At 35.6% G+C, this 17,473-nt stretch overlaps 1 protein-coding gene across 8 annotated transcripts in view; it reads left to right on the top strand.

Annotated features, from left to right (window-relative positions):
• Window positions 1–1,953: 1,953 nt before the first annotated feature.
• The window catches only part of Gdap2 (ganglioside induced differentiation associated protein 2), a 184,686-nt gene continuing 169,166 nt past the window's right edge, over window positions 1,954–17,473 (top strand). Inside the window, exons 1-2 of one of the 8 annotated variants that reach the window (XM_067776441.1) lie at window positions 1,954–2,110; window positions 12,580–12,901. The gene's annotated coding sequence lies outside the window, so the exon portion shown is untranslated. Of the gene's footprint in view, window positions 2,132–2,195; window positions 2,335–2,655; window positions 2,680–12,579; window positions 12,902–17,473 lie in introns of those variants that run through there. The other 7 variants (XM_067776442.1, XM_067776447.1, XM_067776446.1 and 4 more) reach the window with 7 other exon arrangements.

Below are 17,473 nucleotides of genomic sequence, written 5' to 3'. Positions count from 1 at the left end.
AGGAGGTAAAAACTTCTTAACAGTTATGCAGATAGCCGAAAGTTGGGGCAGAACAATGTTTGTCGGATCTGTTTGTAGTTGAATAAAAATTCCCTAAAAAAATTTTAAATTTTCAAAACTTTTGTTGAGGTTGCAAAGCCTTTTAAGCAATTCACAAATTGTGTCACTGACAACTAACACGTTTTATGTCAAATAATGTCAAAGTGGGCTAACCTTGTTTTCTTGTATCATGTTTATATTCTTTTTCTTAGTGGTTTTTTTTTTTTTTTTAGATGTTACATTCTTATTATCTATCACCCACACATCGGCGTTTGCCTTTTTCGATATTCCTTCAGATTTAGAAAGAATTAAGGGCTTTTTGCTCAATGTTATACAAACGGTGTTATTCATTTCTAGAACACAAAAACATAAGTATGTATAATAAGCTGGATCGATTTATTAACCTATACCGCGCCATCGATTTTTCAATAGGTTTTGGGCTCAGAAAAAAAAGGTCCACTAAGCATACCCAAAAAAATAATTGTCGAGCCTGCAAGCCTGAGTTTTTTGACTTTTTTTCTTTGATTTTTAAAGTTTTTTTCATGACCTACTTAAAAAATTTTCATTTGATTTTAAAATTTTCATGTGTACCCTGTCCGACTCAAAATTGTCCGCTAAAAACTTCGGCGAAAACAGGTTTTAAAAAAAAATATATATATTTTTTGGCTTTTGAGGAGTGTTTTGGTGAAAAAATTAATTTTTTCGCCATTTTTTTTAAGGGTTTCTTTAGAAACGTGCAAAAGTGTTGCCGATGAAAACGAATTTGTCTCATAGTTCCTAGTTTTTGGAATTTGTTTTGGTCGAAATCGAGTTTTTTCATTTTGAAGGCTCCAAAACATTTTTTATGTATATGTTTCCGTTAGACCCACCAATTAGTATAACAAAATGATTAGGGGATGACCTGAGTTGATTTAGGCATGTCCGTCTGCCCGTCCGTCCGTCTGTCCGTCTCTCCGTTAGCTTGAACGCAAACTAGTCCCTCAATTTTTGAGATATATTGATGAAATTTGATAAGCAGGCATATTTTGACGGGGGATTTGACATTTGTCGGAATCGACCACAAAATAAATTTTTTCACCAAAACACTCCTCAAAACCCAAAAAATTATTTTTTTTTTTCAAAAAACTGTTATCGCCAAAGTTTTTAGCGGACAATTTTGAGTCGGACAGAGTATACATGAAAATTGTAAAATAAAATGAAAATTTTTTAAGTAGGTAATGAAGAAAATCTTAAAAATCAAAGAAAAAAAGTCAAAAAACTCAAATTTTGCAGGCTCGAAAATTATTTTTTTGGACATGCTTTTTCCTGAGCCCAAAACCTATCGAAAAATCGATGGCGCGATATGAGTTAACTTTCGTCCATGCAAATCAACCCAGCTTAATGTACAAGCATTCTCGATGGCGCAGCGAAATAATGCTTGGTTGAATACAAAATTCTTTCGCAGGCAAGCACAAAAAAAATTTGTGTTACACGGTGTAGTGTACACTTTTTGAGCTCATTGAAAAAATAACTAAAATAAACATTAAGTAAACGGGTGGGTGTATGATGGTAAGTTCCCATTATTCTCTGTAGGCAGGTAATGAGCGCAACTGATGAAGTTCTCATAAAAAGCTTGACTACTCATATGGCATGGCGGAATGATACAAGGTGGTAGCATGGTGACATACCTAGAAACATAAATAAAAATTCCATGTAATTTGTTTTTGTAAATTCGATGGACAAATGTCAAAATCGTACTGCACCGGAAGTTGATGTATCAAATCAAATAAAAAAAGTTTATAATCAGCTGTTCCATGCTGCCACTTTGTATCGTTGCGCCATGTCATATGGAAAGCTCGATGCCCATATGGTGGGCTGTTTTAACTTAGCTGGAAATCGGTTATTCGCTTGTTGGTATTGTATCTACTGCTTTATTTAACTGTTAGGTAAATACGATAGCTCAGTTCCAATTCTCGAGTTCGCCTAAACGATTGGTTAAAACGGTTAACGTAAAAAAAATATATGTAAATCATCAGAAAAAAAGCACTTTTACACAGAATAACGTTGAGGCGCGTTTAAGAGAAGTTCGCAGGTATTTTGCAAGTGAAAAAATGTGATAAAAATTTTATATTTTTTAATAAGAAAATTTTAATAAAATCTCTTAGATGTAAGCACAATTTTATCTATCCAATGTATCAAAGTTAGTGAAAATTTTGTAAAAAAAAAATCAGAAATTGTTCCTATGTGTGCTATTGGTGTGAGAAAGAACTCCGTTAACACGTTTGCCAAAATCGAGGTGCTCAAAAATATCTATTGGTAGAAATTTTACATACTACATGTATACATATGTACATATTTACATATATATTTAAGAATATATAGATTTATTTGTGATTTGTGCTCAAAAACAACGATTTTGCATATTGCTGATACTGTAAAATTAAATAAAAATTGAAATTTCCGTGCCTCGAATGTTAATGATTTTAAATATATATATCCATATGTGCAAACATTGTCCATATATAGTGTTTTTTGATAAAATTTATTAAACTGAGATAATTTCATGGTGCTGATTGCGTTAAATGCATTATTTTCTCTTTAAAAAATATACTTTAGCCAACATTACTCAGTTATTATTGTTATAATCCATCGGCAACTTAAGTATGTTACAGTAAAATATTACAACAACTTACTTAACTCCATCGACAACTCCATTAATATTTACATATCGCGATATGCCTGTTCTTCGGAGCGTCATTTTTGATGTTGCCATACTTTTTTAACAAGAAAAATTTATACATTTTTGGAAAAAATGTTCAGACATGCTTTGAATCATGGCGGAACGATATGTGAGCAGAGCTCACAGAGTATATTAACTTTGTTCGCATAACGGTAATCCGTAATGGAATAAACTAATGGAGATAGATATAGACTTTTATATATCAAAATGATCTGGGCGAAAAAAGAAATTCATTTAGCCATGTCCGTCCGTCCGTCCGTCCGTAAACACGATAACTTGAGTAAATTTTGAGGTATCTTGATGAAATTTGGTACGTAGGGGCCCGGGTGCTCATCTCAGATCGCTAATTCAAATGAACGAAATCGGACTACAACCACGCCCACTTTTTCGATATCGAAAATTTCGAAAAACCGAAAAAGTGCGATAATTCATTACGAAAGACGGATAAAGCGATGAAACTTGGTAGCTGGGTTGATCTTATGACGCAGAATAGAAAATTAGTAAAATTTTGGAGAATGGGCGTGGCACCGCCCACTTTTAAAAGAAGGTAATTTAAAAGTTTTGGAAGCTGTAACTTGGCAGTCGTTGAAGATATCATGATGAAATTTGACAGGAACGTTACTACTATTACTATATATGTGCTAAATAAAAATTAGCAAAGCAGAATGAAGAACACGTCGACTTTTTAAAAAAAAATTTTTTAAAGTAAAATTTTAACAAAAAATTTAATATCTTTACTGTATATAAGTAAATTATGTCAACATTCAACTCCAGTAATGATATGGTATAACAAAATACAACAAGTAAGGAAGGTTAAGTTCGGGTGTAACCGAACATTACATACTCAGTTGAGAGCTATGGTGACAACATAAGGGAAAATAACCATGTAGAAAAATGAACCGAGGGAAACCCTGGAATGTGTTTGTATGACATGTGTATCAAATGAAAGGCATTAAAGAGTATTTTATGAGGGAGTGGGCCATAGTTCTATAGGTGGGCGCCATTTAGGGATATAGCCATAAAGGTGGATCAGGGTTGACTCTAGAATGCGTTTGTACGATATGGGTATCAGATGAAAGGTATTAATGAGTATTTTAAAAGGGCGTGGACCTAAGTTCTATAGATGGACGCCTTTTCGAGATATCGCCGTAAAGATGGACCAGGGGTGACTCTAGAATGCGTATGTACGATATGGGTATCAAATGAAAGGTGTTAATGAGCATTTTAAAAGGGAGTAATCCTTAGTTCCATAGGTGGACGCCGTTTCGAGATATCGCCATTAAGGTGGACCAGGGGTGACGCTAGAATTTGTTTGCACAATATGGGCATCAAACGAAAGGTGTTAATGAGTATTTTAAAAGGGAGTGGGCCTTAGTTCTATAGGTGGACGCATTTTCAAGGTATCGCCGTAAAGATGGACCAGGGGTGACTCTAGAATGCGTTTGTACGATATGGGTATCAAATGAAAGGTGTTAATGAGCATTTTAAAAGGGAGTAATCCTTAGTTCCATAGGTGGACGCCGTTTCGAGATATCGCCATAAAGTTGGGCCAGGGGTGACTCTAGAATTCGTTTGTGCAATATGGGTATCAAACGAAAGGAGTTAATGAGTATTTTAAGAGGGAGTGGGCCTTAGTTCTATAGGTGGACGCATTTTCAAGGTATCGCAATAAAGGTGGACCAGGGGTGACTCTAGACTTTGTTTGTACGATATGGGTATCAAATGAAAGGTGTTAATTAGTATTTTTAAAAGATAGTGGGCCTTCGTTTTATAGGTGTTCGCCTTTTCGAGATATCGCCATAAAGGTGGACCAGGGGTGACTTTAGAATTTGTTTGTATGATATGGGTATCAAATGAAAGGTGTTAATGATTATTTTAAAAGGGCGTGGGGCTTAGTTCTATAGGTGGACCCCGTTTCGAGATATCGCCATAAAGAAGGACCAGGGGTAACTCTAGAATTCGTTTGTGCAATATGGGTATCAAACGAAAGGAGTTAATGAGTATTTTAAGAGGGAGTGGGCCTTAGTTCTATAGGTGGACGCCTTTTCGAGATATCGTCATAAAGATGGACCAGGTGTGACTCTAGAATGCGTTTGTACGATATGGGTATCAAATGAAAGGTGTTAATGAGTATTTTAAGAGGGAGTGGGCCTTAGTTCTATAGGTGTACGCCTTTTCGAGATATCGCCATAAAGATGGACCAGGTGTGACTCTAGACTTTGTTTGTACGATATGGGTATCAAATGAAAGGTGTTAATGGGTATTTTTAAAAGGGAGTGGGCCTTCGTTCTATAGGTGTTCGCTTTTTCGAAATATCGCCATAAAGGTGGACCAGGGGTGACTCTAGAATGAGTTTGTACGATATGGGTATCAAATTAAAGGTATTAATGAGAGTTTTAAAAGGGAGTGGTGGTAGTTGTATATGTGAAGGCGTTTTCCAGATATCGCCCAAAATGTGGACCAGGGTGACCCAGAACATCATCTGTTGGATACCGCTAATTTATTTATATATGTAATACCTGCCGAGATTTTAAAGGTTTTTTATTTCGCCCTGCAGAACTTTTTCATTTTCTTCTACTTAATATGGTAGGTGTCACAACCATTTTATAAAGTTTTTTCTAAAGTTATATTTCGCGTCAATAAAACAATCCAATTACCTTACCACGTTTCATCCCTTTTTTCGTATTTGGTATGGAATTATGGCATTTTTTCATTTTTCGTAATTTTCGATATCGAAAAAGTGGGCGTGGTCATAGTCGGATTTCGTTCATTTTTCATACCAAGATAAAGTGAGTTCAGATAAGTACGTGAACTGAGTTTAGTAAAGATATATCGATTTTTGCTCAAGTTATCGTGTTAGCGGCCATGCGGAAGGACAGACGGACGACTGTGTATAAAAACTGGACGTGGCATCAACCGATTTCGCCCATTTTCACAGAAAACAGTTAACGCCATAAAATCTATGCCCCTACCAAATTTCAAAAGGATTGGTTAATTTTTGTTCGACTTATGGCGTTAAAAGTATCCTAGACAAATTAAATGAAAAAGGGCGGAGCCACGCCCATTTTTAAATTTTCTTTTATTTTTGAATTTTGTTGCACCATATCATTACTGGAGTTGAATCTTGACATAATTTACTTATATACTGTAAAGATATAAAATTTTTTGTTAAAATTTTACTTTAAAAAAAAAATTTTTTTAAAAGTGGGTGTGGTCCTTCTCCGATTTTGCTAATTTTTCTTAATCGTACATATAGTAATAAGAGTAACGTTCCTGCCAAATTTCATCATGATATATTCAACGACTGTCAAATTACAGCTTGCAAAAGTTTTAAATTACCTTCTTTTAAAAGTGGGCGGTGCCACGCCTATTGTCCAAAATTTTACTAATTTGCTATTTTGCGTCATAAGTTCAACTCATATACCAAGTTTCGTCGCTTCATCTGTCTTTGGTAATGAATTATCGCACTTTTTCGGTTTTTCGAAATTTTCGATATCGAAAAAGTGGGCGTGGTTATAGTCCGATATCGTTCATTTTAAATAAGGATCTGAGATGAGTGCTCAGGAACCTACATACCAAATTTCACCAAGATACCTCAAAATTTACTCAAGTTATCGTGTTAACGGACGGACGGATGGACGGACGGACATGGCTCCATCAAATTTTTTTCGATCCTGATTATTTTGATATATGGAAGTCTATATCTATCTGGATTCCTTTATATATGTACAACCAACCGTTATCCAATCAAACTTAATATACTCTGTGAGCTCTGCTCAACTGAGTATAAAAATAAAAGAAAATGTCAAAATGGGCCTGGCTCCGCCCCTTTTCATTTAGTTTGTCTAGAATACTTTTAATGCCATAAGTCGAACAAAAATTTACCAATCCTTGTGAAATTTGGTAGGGGCATAGATTTTATGACGGTAACTGTTTTCTGTGAAAATGGGCGAAATCGGTTGAAGCTACGCCCAGTTTTTATACACAGTCGACCTACTGTCCTTCCGCTCGGCCGTTAACACGACAACTTGAGCAAAAATCGATATATCTTTACTAAACTTAGTTCACGTACTTATCTGCACTCACTTTATCTTGTTATATAAAATGGCCGAATTCGGCCTATGACCACGCCCACTTTTTCGATATCGAAAATTACGAAAAATGAAAAAAATGCCATAATTCTATATCAAATATGAAAAAAGAGATGAAACATAGTAATTGGATTAGTTTATTGACGCAAAATATAACTTTAGAAAAAACTGTAAAATGGGTGTGACACCTACCATATTAAGTAGAAGAAAATTAAAAACTTCTGCAGGGCGAAATCAAAAGCCCTTGGAATCTTGGCAGGAATACTTTTCGTGGTATTACATATATAAAAAAATTAGCGGTACCCGACAGATGATGTTTTGGGTCACTCTGGTCCACATTTTGGTCGATATCTCGAAAACGCCTTCACATATACAACTAAGGGCCACTCCCTTTTAAAACCCTCATTAATACCTTTAATTTGATACCCATATCGAATCAAGAGTCACCCCTGTTCCACCTTTATGGCGATATCCCAAAAGTGCGTCCACCTATAGAACTACGGCTCCACTCCCTTTTAAAATACTCTTTGATACCTTCCATTTGAAAACCATGTCATACAAACACATTCCAGGGTTACCCCAGGTTCATTTTCCTAAATGGTGATTTTCCCTTATTTTGTCTCCAAAGCTCTCAGCTGAGTATATAATGTTCGGTTTCACCCGAACTTAGCCTTCCTTATTTGTTTTATTTGATACACCAACTTCCGGCGCAGTACGATTTTGACATTTGTCCATCGAATTTACAAAAACATAGTACATGTAATTTTTATTTATGTTTGTAGGTATGTCACCATGCTGCCACCTTGTATCGTCCCCTCATGCTTTGAATATAACTTGTATTGATTTTTGGATTGATTGGAATGATAAGCATTACTGATGTTGAGGCAAAACTTAGCCATTATAATCCCACTTTCAACTGTATATGAAATACCACTTTTAGAGGAACGAGCCTATACAAAATATGTTGTTTGTGAGGCGACTCAAATCTATTGATCCAAAGAGGGATTCGGGGGATCGAAAAAACGTTCTTACAGCCGGAAGGCAAACTCCTACCCACATCGGTAACACTCCCATAAACCTTCGGGCAATGCTAATATTCCCTGCCGTGAAGCGCTTTAGTTTTGAATTAGAATAAAATTATCAGATTAAGAGACGGCATTGATTCATCTGACACTCTTAACATTGTGATGTCCTACGACATGGCCTTCTTTATTGGTACATTCGTATGTGGTTCTAATATAGTCGCAGCCTTTGATAAATTAATTCGCATACATACAGCTCAGACCTCAACGCTGTTGGTACAAGTTTGACTACCAACAGCCCAACTCTGCATCTTCTCTTGCGACAGCTAGTAGAAAAACCCCGACCTACTCTGACGTAATGAAAATGAGCGATATATTAACATGTTGGACAGAAAACTTCAAAAGCAGCTTGCCAAACTTCAAAGAACGATCATTACGTGTTGTGCCAATAAAAGACCATGCGTGTGTCCATAGTAATAAGAGGACTGACCACTTGGCAAGTGTAGGCTCGAAACAGACATCATTGAGCCCAAAACATGCCTCCCTTCTTCTCCGCCATCAAGGTCACGGTTTGAAACTTTGCGAATATTTTAGACTTGAAAGTATCGAGAGCTTGCAGGGGAATAAACCTCAACCTCAAACATGTGTTTACTGTAATTGCGCAAGCTGCACAGCCGACAATTTATGGGATAAAAACACGGCAACACTGCTCATAGTTACGTTCATTGGTTTTCGATATTTTCTTTTATCGTATCATCGTTATTATTATTATCAGTCATACTTCTGTATGAACTTCGTTATATTTAAGCTGTTCACTCTATCTTCGCTCATTTCTCGGGGCTGTTCATTGTTGACGTAATGCAGCTTTCGGTAGAACTAAAAATTAAAATAAAACCAAAGGATGTATGTATGTAAACAAATGGAATTAACATTGAACGTGAGAAGGGATAGAAATCAAAAAAACAAAAGAGTTAAACTAAGCAGAAAAGTGGACAAGTGAAAAGTGCACCATAAATGAAAATTACAGACGAGCCCTTTAAGGCAAAATTAAATTAACGAAAGCATAGAATACTTGCTAAATAGTACTTACGTACCTACCTGCAAAAAGATACAAATTATTGGTGATTTAGAAAAAAATTTGTTAGATAGAACCATATACGTGATATTATGCAGGCAGGCTGATTCCACTGTAATTAACCCTGTTTCATGTGGATTGGGCAGGCACAATTAAATTCAGAGAGACATGAGCTCGTCTGACAAAATTTGAATTTTTAGTGAATGCCCGGCGGGTTGATGCATGAAGAGCTTGGAGAGTACTGCATCGTTACTCGGCGCTTTACCATTCTGCAGCCGGGATATTGCCATTCTCATTCCTTCATTGTCGGGTGCCGGAAAATCATTGACGATTAGGGTATCAGCGAAAATGTTCCATCCACAATTTAAGCACACTCTGTACGTCAGTTACCAAAACTCCATTTTAAGTCCCACAGGAATCTATGCAGGCCTTAACGCTATGCCTCTGCACCATACATGCAGACGGGTACCGCTCTCAGCGCAATTTATAGGTCGTCAAATCCAACTGTTAACCTCAAATATCAGTGGCGAGTTTTGTTTATTTAGCAGGGGAATCTCTGGTGATCCCAAGTTCCTTATTAAAGAAGGAGATATGACGACCGTTAAAATTCAACGTGGTCATATCAAAATATTCCAGTGATGATCTCTCTCTCTCTCCCTGAAAAACCTTCCCCTTATGACTACACGAATAAGAGGACGGGTACGATAAGAGACTTGTAGAGCATGATTTTCTTTTACCGAGGGCTTTATTTTTTAATTACTCGGAAACATCCCATTAACAAACCTATGGCCACTACTATGGCCTACCCACTAGATCTACTTGACTACCGTCCAGTTTTAGAACATTTCTATGTAAACTCTTTAGCGAATCCGAAGCTTTATATTTTATAGGATAAAACTCGAGTTCTAGTTTTATACCGGCGGAGTTATGATATGAAATCGTAATTGATTTGATATAAATATTGCAAAAAACAGAAGCATTTAATATCGTATGAATATCGCGTGCTATGTCTGTATGACGATCTTTTGGAAGCTGAAATTTTGCTAAAGATATCCTTCAAAGGTATCGAGGTTATCCTTGATATAAATGTTCAAAATATGTCCAATATTATTGTCATTTTGTAGATGGCAGTTTTTCATAAAAAGTATGGCAGTTTTACATGACACTGGAATAAGCTCATCTGGTATAGCATTTTTCGTTGAAATGGAGCTTTTTTCAAGTCAAATTAAACTTTTTTCAAAGAAAATTTAAATTTTTAACGGTTTTATTTAGCTTGACTTGACAGGCCGGCCAGCCGGCCGTTGTGAATGAATTTTGTAATTAAAATTTAGGTAACTTCCCGATATGCTACAAGCTTCAAACTTGGAATATAGTTCACAAACCGATGACAATGCAATAATAAGAAAAAAAAACTCCGATAGGTGGCGCATGTATGGAAATATTAAAAAAAAAACAAGTAAGGAAGTCTAAGTTCGGGTGTAACCGAACATTACATACTCAGCTGAGAGCTTTGGAGACAAAATAAGGGAAAATAACCATGTAGGAAAATTAACCTAGGGTAACCCTGGAATGTATTTGTATGACATGGGTTTCAAATGAAAGGTGTTAATGAGTATTTTAAAAGGGAGTGGGCCTTAGTGCTATAGGTTGACGCCATTTGGAGATATCGCCATAAAGGTGGACCATGGGTGACTCTAGAATGTGTTTGTACGATATGGGTATCAAATTAAAGGTATTAATGAGGGTTTTAAAAGGGAGTGGCCCTTAGTTGTATATGTGAAGGCGTTTTCGAGATATGGACCAAAATGTGAACCAGGGTGACCGAGAACATCATCTGTCCGGTACCGATAATTTATTTATATATGTAATACTACGAACAGTATTCCTGCCAAGATTCCAAGGGCGTTTGATTTCGCCCTGCAGAACTTTTTTTCATTTTCTTCTTCTTAATTGCAAAACTTTGAAATTACCTTCTTTTAAAAGTGGGCGGTGCCACGCCCATTGTCCAAAATGTTACTAATTTTCTATTCTGCGCCATAAGGTAAATCCACCTACCAAGTTTCATCACTTTAGCCCACTTTTGTAATGAATTATCGCACTTTTTCGGTTTTTCGAAATTTTCGATATCGAAAAAGTGGGCGTGGTTATGGTCCGATTTCGTTCATTTTAAATAGTGATGTGAGATGAGTGCCCAGGAACCTGCGTACCAAATTCTATCAAGATACTTCACAATTTAGTCAAGTTATCGTGTTTACGGACGGACGGACGGACATGGCTAAATGAATCTCCTTTTTCTTCCAGATCATTTTGATATACAGAAGTCTATATCTATCTCGATTAGTTTATGCCGTTTCGGATTACCGTTATGCGAACAAAGTTAATATACTCTGTGAGCTCTGCTCAACTGAGTATAAAAATCGTATTTGTGGTCCGATTTGGCTCATATTTGGAAAACATAATACATACGTGAATAGAAAGCGACCTAGGAAGAAATCGCAGCTAGATGGCTAGAATGTTCAATTATTATAAGCCGGTGTTAAGCTCATGAATTCTTAATAATAAATTTAAAAAAAAAAATTTTTAAGTTAAACGGTTTAATGGAAAACAATACTTACATTAAGTAATAATAGTACCAAAAGCTAGAAAATAACTAGGTGGGTCCTAGGTACTAGTCATCACACTCCTCATCAATCTAGGGCATTGATCAGACAATTAAATAAAAGCGTTAGGGGCTTGAAATTTCTGAAAATGTGAGGCGTAGCATAACCTTATTAAGGTGCAGTTGGTCTTATATATGACTGTACCTAGGACCTACCTAATTATTTTCTAGCTTTTAGTATTATTATTACTTCATGTAAGCATTGTTTTCCATTAAACCGTTTAACCTAAACATTTTTTTTTAATTATTTTATTTTAAACCTTTTAGTCTTTATTTAATTTCCTATTATTTCTCATTCTATTTAGTTCATTTAGAGACCCATTATTACAAGGACTCTTTTCTGACACTTTGTTACAATCTAAGTCCACGAACTCCAAAGTATTTTGATGTCACTTCTACCGGACTGTATGTTATATTTCTTCTAAATATGAGCCAAATCGGGCCACATATACGAGTATTTTTAATATCTCGCTCCTTGAGCCACCTAGCAGCGATTTTTTTCGTAGGTCGCTTATTAAGTATTCATGTATGTAATATGTGTTCCAAATGTGAGAATAATCGGAGCACAAATACGATTTTTTTGAATAGAATATCTCGATCGTTGCGCCACCTAGCGGTAATTTTTTCATAGGTCGCTTTCTATTCTTGTATGTATTATGTGTTCCAAATATGAGCCAAATCGGACCACAAATACGATTTTTGTGAATATCTCGATCCTTGCGCCACCTATCGGAGTTTTTTCTCTTATTATTGCATTGTCATCGGGTTCTAAACTATATTCCAAGTCTCAAGCTTTATAGCTTATCGGGAAATTACTTAAATTTCAATTACAAAATTCGTGCCGGCCAGCCAGCCAGCCTGCCAACCAGCCTGTCAAGTCAAGATAAATAAAACCGTTTAAAAATAGATTTTTGTTGCCCAACGAAAATAGCCGGTAAAAAATCACTTATTAATTCATGCGCGTTCGCCAATAGTTTTGTAGCACTGACTAAACGCTTGTAAAAAAAGCCCACCAAATAGTAGCAGCTGCAGAATTCCCACAGTTACTAGTAAAATTAATTAAATAAAAAAATACCCATAAAGAAAACAACTAAAGTGCAATTAACATATACAAATATCAAGTGCATAAGATAAAATTAAATATCAATAAAATATCAGTGCAAGCCAAAAACGAAAAATTAATCAACTATTGGAGACTGTAAAACTACAAAAGCCGAGGCGGAAAACTGGGATTTTTGCAAATTTGAAGCAAAAATTAACTGCCAAACAAATATAAATATTATTGAACGTATACGAGTAAGTATGGTTTTTTTTTTGTACATAGTAGTCTATACACAACTATATTACTTATCAATTTTTAAGACTGTAGAGCTTTTTAAGCAAAACCAACCATTGTCTAATCAAGTGTTTATTCGTAAAGAGAGCCCATTCGGCAAGCGGCTGTTGATCTTCAGTTTTTGCTTTGTTTTTTTGTTCCTCTATATTAGGTCGGTTTAATGCAGGGCGAATTCAGTACCAGATGTTGTTATCCCAACAGCTGATTGCTTCTTCTTAATTATTTTGCATACAGCGCCTTGTACTTCAATATGTCAGTTAATCGAAATCAATTAAAATTTTCTTTCGACATGACATTCTTCAGCACGGCGATTTGGTTGAATTAATGGATTTCCCTTGGTTTTATGTTTGTGCAGAAATTTCAAAACAAAATTGGGGAATCTTGCGACCAATTTTTGAGTAACTTACCGTGGGGCTAGGTCTTGAAACTACTACTATATACTTCAGAACCCGATAATAATGCAGAAAAAGAATTTTTGCTAGGTAGTGCAAATGAAAATTTCTTTTCCGAATTTTAAGTAACTATGAGACCTGAAACTCTGAACATATCGTATCGTCATATTAAGTAATAATATTTAAAATAAACAACTACACAAGTCGCAATAATACATATACATATGGTTCTCTTCTGAACTAATTTTTCTTCGAGTTATGGCTCCCGAAACATAGAAAATTGCTTAGTCATAAAAGGGTCAGTGCCACGCCCATTTTTTTAAATTTAGAGTTTTTCCTATTTATTGTTATAAATCCACTTGGGAAATGAAATACTATTGATATAAAGCTCTTTTTCGCTAAGATATAGCTTATTTTATTCATCCACGATTCTTTTAAAAATCTTGTATAAAGTGGGTGTGGTCCCTAACCGATTTCGTTAATTTTTCTTCAAAGCATTCCTTATAGTAAAGGCAACCTCTCTGCCAAATTTTGTGACGATAGGTTTAAGGATTTTTTATTTATGATTAATAATATTTGTAAAATTGATTTTATCACAAGCGGGCGGTGCCACGCCCATTAAAAAAAGTTTTTTCAAAATTTTATCAAGAGTCTCAATATCACTCCACACGTCAAATTTCAACATTCTAGGTATATTATTTACTAAATAATCAGGTTTTCGTGTTTTCCAAAATGTTATATATATATAAAAAATGGGCGTGGTTATAATCCGATTTTGCTCATTTTCAATACCAATCTATTCTGGGTACAGATAAGCTTGTGTTCCAAATTTGGTGAATATATCTCAATATTTACTCAAGTTATTATGTTAACGGACAGACGGACGGACGGACGGACATGGCTCAATCAAATTTTTTTTCGATACTGATGATTTTGATAAATGGTAGTCCATATCTATATCGGTTCTTTTATACCTGTACAAGCAACTGTTATCGTTATCGTTATCACAGTTATAATACCCTGTGTACAAGTACAGCCGGGTATAAAAAGAAATTCTACGAACATGGAAGCTGGCATATACATATATTGTCTTCCGTAAGCGGCGATAAAACAGTTACTGTTCTAAAAACAATGTTGTTATAGATCAGATGCTGTCATCTAGTGAAATAGTTATTCGCTTGCACTTCACATATATTATTACTCTCACTCGTAAAGTAGTCATTGAGCAAGCGTAGTAGACAAATTGGTTGTTTATTTGCGATGAGAGTTGACAAATATGCGTGCATATGTCTTGCTTCATTGCTCGTTAGTTAACGACTAAACCGCCACCACTACGATGGCAATACACATAGTCCAAGTTACCAAGTTTCACTACTTCATCAGTATTTGTTAATGTTTTTTTCCAGGTTTTAAGTTTTTCGAAATTTATCGTGTTAGCGGACAGACAAACGACCCAGACGGCTGGATATAAAAAACGGGCGTGTTTTTCAACTGATTTCGACCATTTTTTTTTTTCAAAAAAAAAAATTGTTGATGTTGTAAAGTCAATGCTCTTACCAAAAGTTGCTATGCTAGGGACTAATAACTAAAAAATGGGCGAGCGCACCCATAAAAAAATAGATAAATAAATGTAAGGCGCGATAAGCTCCGAAGAGATTTTAGGCCGAGCTTCTTTTCCAATTTGCGCCGTGCTCCTTCTTAATTTTTGCTACAAATTGGCGGGATGGGATCTACTTATTTTATGTCGACTCTGAGCGGCATCTGTAAGGCAGATAAGTTTTCACTGAGAAGCTTTTCATGGCAGAAATACACTCGAAGTGCTTGCCAAACACTGCCGTAAAGATATCAATCGATTTCGCTTATTTTCAGTTAATTTAACTCTCATGAACGTAATAGCAAAGTTGTGCCAAATTTCAGCACATCTTTGATTAACGGCTTGCAAATTTTTTAAATTTTCTATTTTTTTTTTTTTTTTCAAATTTGGCCGGTGCCACGCTCACATTGACATGACTTTGTTGTGTTTTTGGCAGTCGGTATAAACTATTTTCGAATCTTCTGAGCTCACAGGCCGATTTAAATAAAAACAATATATATCCTGTTTTTTTATTTATTTTGCATTTCGACTTCAGACTGAAGTCATCATGGGGAACCTTCAGGTATGTCTTCTAAACATAGACTCTTACCTATAATAATAATAATAATAAACCCAACGGAGTAATACCCTCCAAAGCCCGCCCAACCGACACGAGGGGCGCATCCGAATGACGCACGGATTTGTTTTTGTTTTTGCCGAGTTGTTGATAGGCGGAGGTGTGTTAAGCGTCGAGATCTAAAACTGTTCAGCTACAGAATAAAAATCATCAGCTGAGTATTATATACATAGCAGTTGAAATAAGTTAACGCTTTTAGCATATACATTCAGGTATTTTTAGAGACATAAAGGGTGTAGTTTCTGTGTGGTGCATTTTACTTTTCAATTGCCCACTCAGTCCAAAGTTGCACTTGTTGGCAAGAGATTCTCCGCTGGATTTCTAGGCTGACATTATTTTCGCTGTTGCTTTTGGTTCTCAGCACCTCATAATTTTGTGACAATTGACCTATTCTTGTTAATGGAGTGCTTGTCTGGTTGTATTTAAATGTATATAATTATGTTTATGGCACCCTTCGCACAAACAATAGAATTAGCGATTATATTACCTTATTTAGTTAATCAGCTTTTTATATGTCAAAAAGTGTATCCATACTCATTAAAACATCTTAAGCAGTCAACTACTATATCCTTATTATGAAGTAATAATTGGATAAAAATATATTAATGTTCTCTCCAAATACACACATTTGGCTTGAAAAGCATACTGAAAAAAAAAAAAAACTCCCATATCCTACATAAACAATTTCGCCGCTTTTATTCTTTCCAATATAGCTACTCGTATTACATCACACACACCCATACTTGTTCATGTATTTGTGTATGACTTTGTTCGCTTTCCCTAATTCGTTAACAAGGATGTATCTAGTTCACTGTTTGCCTTAATTCCAGTCGCGTGCTTATTCTTTATATAATAGACGTGTTAGAAAATTGTCACAATTTTTGTGAACAAATTGTGTCGAGTGGGGACAAGTATTTATAGACAATGTTGCATGAGAGTGGACTTGTGCTAAATAAAAGACAGAAAGACTAGTTCATAAAATAGTGGTATAAGACAATTTCTTATTATTTTTTTCTTTATTCAGTTAAATCTGAATTCGTACATTTGTAGCTTCATACAGTAATGACAATAGCCATCATCCAGTGAGTCTTCTAGCTCCGTATCATGCTCAGCTTTCACGGGAAAGCTTTGGATCATTGGGAAACTTCAAAAGCAGTGGCCGTGATATTTTTGTACACGTGAGCTGTGATAGATAGATGTCGCTATTGTGTTTCATTTAACACATAAGACTAAAGGCCAAGCAGCAACATCTATTTTGGTAAAAGTAGGTTTATTAAGGACAGTTTGACCAAGCTAAAGACAAGAATTCAACAAATAATCTGGCTCACAAATTGAACCGGATTTCTAACTGAATATATCTGGCTCAAAATGTTGCTGTTGCACTGACATGCAAAATTATTTATCTGGCTCAGAATCTTTGACACCGGATAATTCACTAACAAATTAAGCCAGCATCCCCGTCGTTCGTCTTTCTCGAAGCAGGGGCGGTAAGAGTTGTAAAGTCGATTTTCTTTTTGTATGCTTTAACTCATCGTAATACTGTTAGTTAAATTAGAATATGTTGATCACATTAAAAGTTTTCATATTCTAAACTAAGTCTCAAAATAATAAAACATAAAAAGGCAAACCAATCCTGATGGGTGATAACTTGAAATGGAGCAATGCGAGCACGTGCAGCGCTTGCGTGATCACGGTCAATAAAAACTATACTCCGGGGAGCAGGATAAGCCAGTTGCGACCTATACATAATGTATCGCTCTATCCTTATATACAGATCTCACCACCTGTCCTTGAGATCAGGATTCATATAGGATGCTGTCTTCTTCCTTAATGCGATCAGTTAAATTTTTAGGGATGTTGACAATAAAGCATACCTAATAAAACTATGCAGTTTCTTCTTCTCCGCTGAGAGTAGGCTATGCTGAACGTT

The sequence above is a fragment of the Eurosta solidaginis genome, chromosome 3 (assembly GCF_040869045.1).
Source record: "Eurosta solidaginis isolate ZX-2024a chromosome 3, ASM4086904v1, whole genome shotgun sequence".
Lineage (NCBI taxonomy): Eukaryota > Metazoa > Arthropoda > Insecta > Diptera > Tephritidae > Eurosta > Eurosta solidaginis.
This window is presented reverse-complemented; position numbering and strand designations above follow the sequence as displayed.